Source organism: Scyliorhinus torazame, chromosome 7, assembly GCF_047496885.1.
Source record: "Scyliorhinus torazame isolate Kashiwa2021f chromosome 7, sScyTor2.1, whole genome shotgun sequence".
NCBI classification, from domain to species: Eukaryota; Metazoa; Chordata; class Chondrichthyes; order Carcharhiniformes; family Scyliorhinidae; genus Scyliorhinus; species Scyliorhinus torazame.
In genome coordinates, this window is record NC_092713.1 from 247,364,009 (window position 1) to 247,370,008 (window position 6,000).

Here is a 6,000-nt window from a genome sequence, read left to right on the forward strand (position 1 = left end):
AACAACCATTCCTGTCCCTGCTGTATCCATGTCTCCGAAATGGCCACAACATCGAAGTCCCAGGTACCAACACATGCCACAAGTTCACCCACCTTATTTCGGCTGCTCCTGGCATTGAAGAAGACACACTTTAAACCACCTTCCTGCCTGCTGGTACACTCCTGCAACTTTGAAACCTTACTCATGACCTCACTACTCTCAACCTCCTGTATACTGGAGCTACAATTCAGGTTCCCAAGCCCCTGCTGAACTAGTTTAAACCCTCCCAAAGAGAATTAGCAAATTTCCCCCCCAGGATATTGGTACCCCTCTGGTCCAGGTGCAGACCATCCCGATGGTAGAGGTCCCACCGACCCGAGAATGAGCCTCAATTATCCAGAAATCTGAAACCCTCCCTCCTGCACCATCCCTGTAGCCACGTGTTCAACTCCACTCTCTCCCTATTCCTCATCTCGCTATCACGTGGCGCGGGTAACAACCCAGAGATAATAACTCTGTTTGTCCTAGATCTAAGTTTCCACCCAGCTCCCTGAATTCCTGCCTTACATCCCTATCCCTTTTCCTCCCTGTGTCGTTGGTACCTATGTGGACCACGACTTGGGGCTGCTCCCCCACCCCCTTAAGGATCCCAAAAACATGATCCAAGACATCACGCACCCTGGCACCTGGGAGGCAACACACTAACTGCGAATCTCTCTCGTTCCCACAGAATCTCCTATCTATCCCCCTAACAGGGTGACCTCTCCTTTCCTGTTTCTAACCTCAGCCCATACTACCTCCAATGACTAATGCTCTACTCCTCTTTCCCCCCCCCCTTCCCTTCTGAGCAACAGGGACAGACTCTGTGCCAGAGACCTGTACCCCATGGTTTACCCTGGCAAGTTCCCCCCCCCCCCCCAATAGTATCCAAAGCGGTATACTTGTTACTAAGGGAACGACCACGGGGGATCCCTGTACTGACTGCTTCCTCCCAGCCCCTCTCACCGTCACCCATCTATCTTTATTCTTCGGAGTAACTACATCCCTGAAGCTTCTTTCTATGACCACCTCTGCCTCCCGAATGATCCAAAGTTCATCCAGCTCCAGCTCCAGTTCCCTAACGTGGTTTCTGAGGAGCTGGAGATGGGTGCACTTCCCACAGATGAAATCAGCAGGGACACTGACGGCGTCCCTCATCTCAAGCATTCTGCAGGTGGAACATTGCACTACCTTCCCTGCCAACCCCTCTAGATTAAAAAAAGTAAAAGAAAGAAAGAGCTTACCTGTTATTCACTCCCCTTCTCAGCAAGCTATCACTCAGCAACCTCTGCGCCCCGCACGATAACACCTGAGGGAAAATAAAAGAAAAACTACTTGCCAGTCACCAGCCAAACCCTTACCTGCAGGCTGTGACATCACACGGTTCAACTTCTTTCTATTTCTACCTGCCCTCGAGCCTTCCTCTTGATCTTTACAGTGGTTGTTTTTTTTTGGTTAGAGGAGGGGGTAGGGAGAGAAACACTGAAGAAGTGTTTTGGGTTTAAGTGTCACTTGACAACCGCTCCTCCACAAACCACCTTCAAGTTAGGGTGAGCACACGGACATATGCAAATTCCCCCCGCAACAGCCAATCAGCAGCTCTGCTCTACTGCCCTCTGTTGGATGCTTGTCTTCACTTGAACAGCTAGGGTCTCTTGCTCAGGTACACCTTCAAGTTAGGGTGAGCACACGGACGTATGCAAATTTCCCTCGCAACAGCCAATCAGCAGCTCCACTCTACTGCCATCTGCTGGATCATGGAAAGAACCTTTAAAACATCATGTGGAGTTCTTAGATCTACTTCAGGAGGAGGGTTTGGTGATGAACTAGACAAAAGTGAATTTGGAGAAGCCCGAATCACTTTCTTTGCGGAGTTTCCGTTACCTTCAAGACAAAGGGAAATAATGCAATCTCTTAGCATGAATGAATTTGATCGACCCTTTGTGCAAAAAGATTTGTGGTGTGATTACTCCACTGATGGAAGTGCTAAAGAAACCAAAAAAAATTTCAATGACACCGGACTTTCAACAGGCATTTGGCTGACTGAAAGCTGTGATCACCAATGCTCCTGTATTGGAGAATTGCAAGGGACTCTGTGGTCAGATTGAACTGAATTATCTGATTCTGAAGAGAAATGCTGAGGAGTAGAGGACTGGATGGATCGTGCAGAGACTTTGTTCAAAGAGACTGTCAATCGAGAAGGATTTCGGTTGGAGGAAGAAGAACAAAGAAAAATGGACTATATTATTATACCTGTTTGCGTGTGTTGTTTTTTTAAAAAGCAAAAAGGTATATTTACTATGTACATTTCTTAGTGAATGGTGCAAAAATGAAAAATGAAACCATCTTGAAGTTGATGGTTTTTTTTCCTTGGGGGTAGGTGTCATGTGAGGGTACCTTAAGACATGGATGTTTAAGCAATGTACCTTTCAGAAAACAATGATGTCAGAGGGTGGATGGGGCTGAGCTCAGGTCAGCCATTTTGCAGTTTAGTTTTGCAGTTGGAAAAAGCAGGTTGTGTGTGTCTGTGTTTCCAGAGAACTGCAGGAAGAAAGCAAGGTGCTGGAGCTGAAGTCAACCAAGCTAATATATCTCTGCCATTCTACAGAAAATATATATATATCCTTTAACCTGATGTGATACTGTTTAAAGGTGTTAAGTCTCTTGGAAGTTTGAAGGAACATTTTAAGGAATTATTTACTGTTGCAATATTTTCTGCGTTATCTTTGAAGTAAGGGGTGTTAAGAGATCCAATGTTTATTTAAGATGTTAAGTTGAGTTCATTGAATAAAGCAGTGTTTTGTGTTTAAAAACCCACGTGTCCACAATTGTAATCCAGCACCTAGGGAAAAAGCCGTGTGCTGGGAAAAGCAACAAACCCATTAAAGGGAGAGGTTGGTTGAACTCCATGATACATTTTGGGGTTCTGAAAACGCCTCGCCCATAACACAGGGAAGCATGAAATTGCATGGAGTCTCATGCACCTGCCCCGACTTAACACTGGGTGTTAAATAATGATTTAACACTGGGGTGGACAGGGGTCAGATGGGAAGCCCTCCCTTTCCCTAATTGATGGCCCTTAAGTGGCCACTTAACGCCCACTTCCGGGTCATTTCCCAAGCCTTAGGCTGGCATGTGGATGACAGCTCGGGGGAATAAATTCATAAATTGGCATAGCTGGACCTCTGGCAGGAAGGTCCCCTCTGAAAGCCCAATGACCTCCATACCTCCCTCCCAACCCAGCCTATCCTCCAAAACTATGATCGTCCCCCCTTGAGAACCCCCAGGCTTTCCCTCGCCTGCCACTTACCTGTCCTCCGGATCCTGGGACCTAATGCCAGGCAGCTCCCTGCAAGACCTCTTCCAACCACTGTCGTGTTGTGCCTGAGGGATTGGGGAGCTGCTGGCCAAGCTGATTGGCAGACAGCTCTCCAAGATGGGACTTCCTCCTGAGTGAGGGACAGAAGCACTGCCTTATGCCAATCAACGCTCCTTAGAGTGTGATAGGACATTGAAGCCACTGGAGTCAGCGGGGTGTGTTCCCCGCCAATGCTTTGTGGCCAAGCCCTAGCATCCTGAAAATTCTGGACATTTTACCGTCACTGTGAAAGATGGCATCAGATGGCCATGTCAGAGTTAATAATTTGTTCCTGTGTTATTCTATGCATGACCGTGCCGGAGATCGATTTCATGTGGAAACCATTGATTGGTTGGAACAAAACTGCTGCTGCATTTCAAAGTATCCCTCTTTCTTGGTTGCCTGTGTTTTACCATTTCTGCCCATGAGGTTCAGCTTTATTTTTGAGAGTGCAGCCTGTAAAGAAGCAACTTCTTTATAATAGTTTGTGACTACTTTAATGGTTCACATATTCGTGTAAGGACAATGTTAATGTTAAGGACTGCAATTAAATTATGTAAGATGCTATAGCAGTGTCAAAATAGATTTATTTTGCATGGCTTGTCTAACATCATACGTCTCCACATGATTGCAACATTGCTGGCAGCATTCTCTGCTCAGCAAGAAGTTCTTTGATGAAATCCCCTCAAAACGTACTCCAGTATTTTCATGGGATTGTTGTTGAAAGGTATCTGTAACCATTTGTTTTCACATAGTTAATCACATTAATTATCAATACCAATTATTTTGCCAACAAGTTTATGGCATGATTCTGTAAACAGCATTTAACATTTTAAGTCCTTTTTATGTCATACTATTATGCAATGCAATGTAATATGATTTGAGGCGAGCTTTTGAAATTCAGAACCCATTCACTACAAAATATAATAAAGATGTCAGTTGCTTTGCTCATCCACAGCTACAAGGGTAAAATGGCATCTGATGTTTTTCCGGGTCAGGTACTCCAGTGAGAATAATACCAAAAGGTGTACTTTCTAACAAATGAAACTGGTTACATATAGCATTTTTTTTTTTTTTCAAAGTATTTGTTATCTATGAGCATGTTCTTAACGCCTCTATTTTTAAATTATACTCAACATTCATTCTCCTTACAACGAGAGAAATGTCCTCAGGCTGAGGCTTTGCCACATGCATTGTGTAACTGGTTTGTTATGAGATAATGTGATTTTTTTTTTTTACAGATCTTATCTATCTGCCAAATTCTCCCTCTTTACAGCTCCATTTGACATCTCTCAACAACACAGTGCAAATCAATAATACATTGTGTGATCAATGCTGGCATGACTCTACAGAGCCTACATCAGGAAGCAGACCAATATTCTTGATCACTGGGCTACCCTAATAAGTGCTTTTTAAACCGCAACTGTTCTTCGGTTTGTCTGCTGTTTTCCCACTTCTGGAATATAATTTCATATCACTGAAACACTCAGCTGAACAAAGAGCACATTACAGGTGTAATTCAATAAAGGCTTCAGCAATTTTAGCAAAAAAATCAACACTGAGATCGAATAATGAATAAAAATGAACTCCATTCTGCACATCACAGAAATTACTCTTGCAGAGTCAGTTTTTCAATAAACATCAGGAGCAGATGAAGCAGTTAAACAATATGGAAGTTGTATGTTGGAGTTTCACTCAGCTTGAAGTCAAAGCAAAGTGAGAATAAATTATATTTGCCAGTGATTTCTTGTTGTTAATGTACTGGGTTCCTGAAACATTGACAACAAGGACCTGAAACACACTATATTCACTAGCTGAGCAGCTTGAACACTGCCCAGGCTCTTGGGGAAAACGCCTGCGTTCCCGACACGTGACCCTTTCTGTAGCCATGTCACCACGTCATCACGTGAACATTCGGTCTACATTTGTCCTTGCATGTTTTCCAGTATTTTAAGTATTTGGCTGAAATCTGGGTGAATGGCTAATTAGAAAACTCGGTGGAAAGAATTGTCATCATAGAAGGGAAGATTAGTAATTGTATTTCACTGATGTCAGCACATTGGGCATAGACGGGCAGCACGGTAGCACAGGGGTTAGTACTATTGCTTCTCAGTGCCAGGGACCCGAGTTCGATTCCGTGCTGGGTCACTGTCTGTGCAGAGTCTGCACGTTCTCCCCATGTCTGCATGGGTTTCCTCCAGATGCTCCGGTTTCCTCCCACAAGGAGGAAAGACGTGCTTGTTAGGTGAATTGGACATTCTGAATTCTCTGTGTACCCGAACAGGTGTCGTGTAGTGACTAGGGGATTTTCACAGGAACTTCATTGCAGTATTAATGTGAGCCTCCTTGTGCCAATAAAGATTATTATAATTATTATTAGATAATACATTGGAAGTGGCAAGGTGAAACAATGCTGAGAGTAGGTCCCAGAGAAAACAGAGGCTGGCGAATCCTGCACCTTCTCAGCTCACTGACTTCATCCACAGCAAATGGAGCAGACTGTCATGGTAGAGTGGAGCTCCTGATCCTCAAGAGGCTACATCTGACGAGGAGTTGACAACCAAGGTGTAAACCAAAATTTCATGAGACGGAAGGCTGCCAAACGTGGAACACCAACAGCCTTT

The 6,000-nt window shown here is 44.4% G+C and overlaps 1 long non-coding RNA gene across 1 annotated transcript in view; it reads left to right on the forward strand.

The window, feature by feature from the left end:
* LOC140426931 (uncharacterized) overlaps nt 1-5,119 on the forward strand; it is a 53,676-nt gene extending 48,557 nt beyond the window's left edge. The window contains exon 3 of the long non-coding RNA XR_011948347.1: nt 4,618-5,119. This is a non-coding gene — a long non-coding RNA (uncharacterized lncRNA). The remainder of the gene's footprint in view (nt 1-4,617) is intronic.
* The last annotated feature ends 881 nt before the right edge of the window (nt 5,120-6,000 follow it).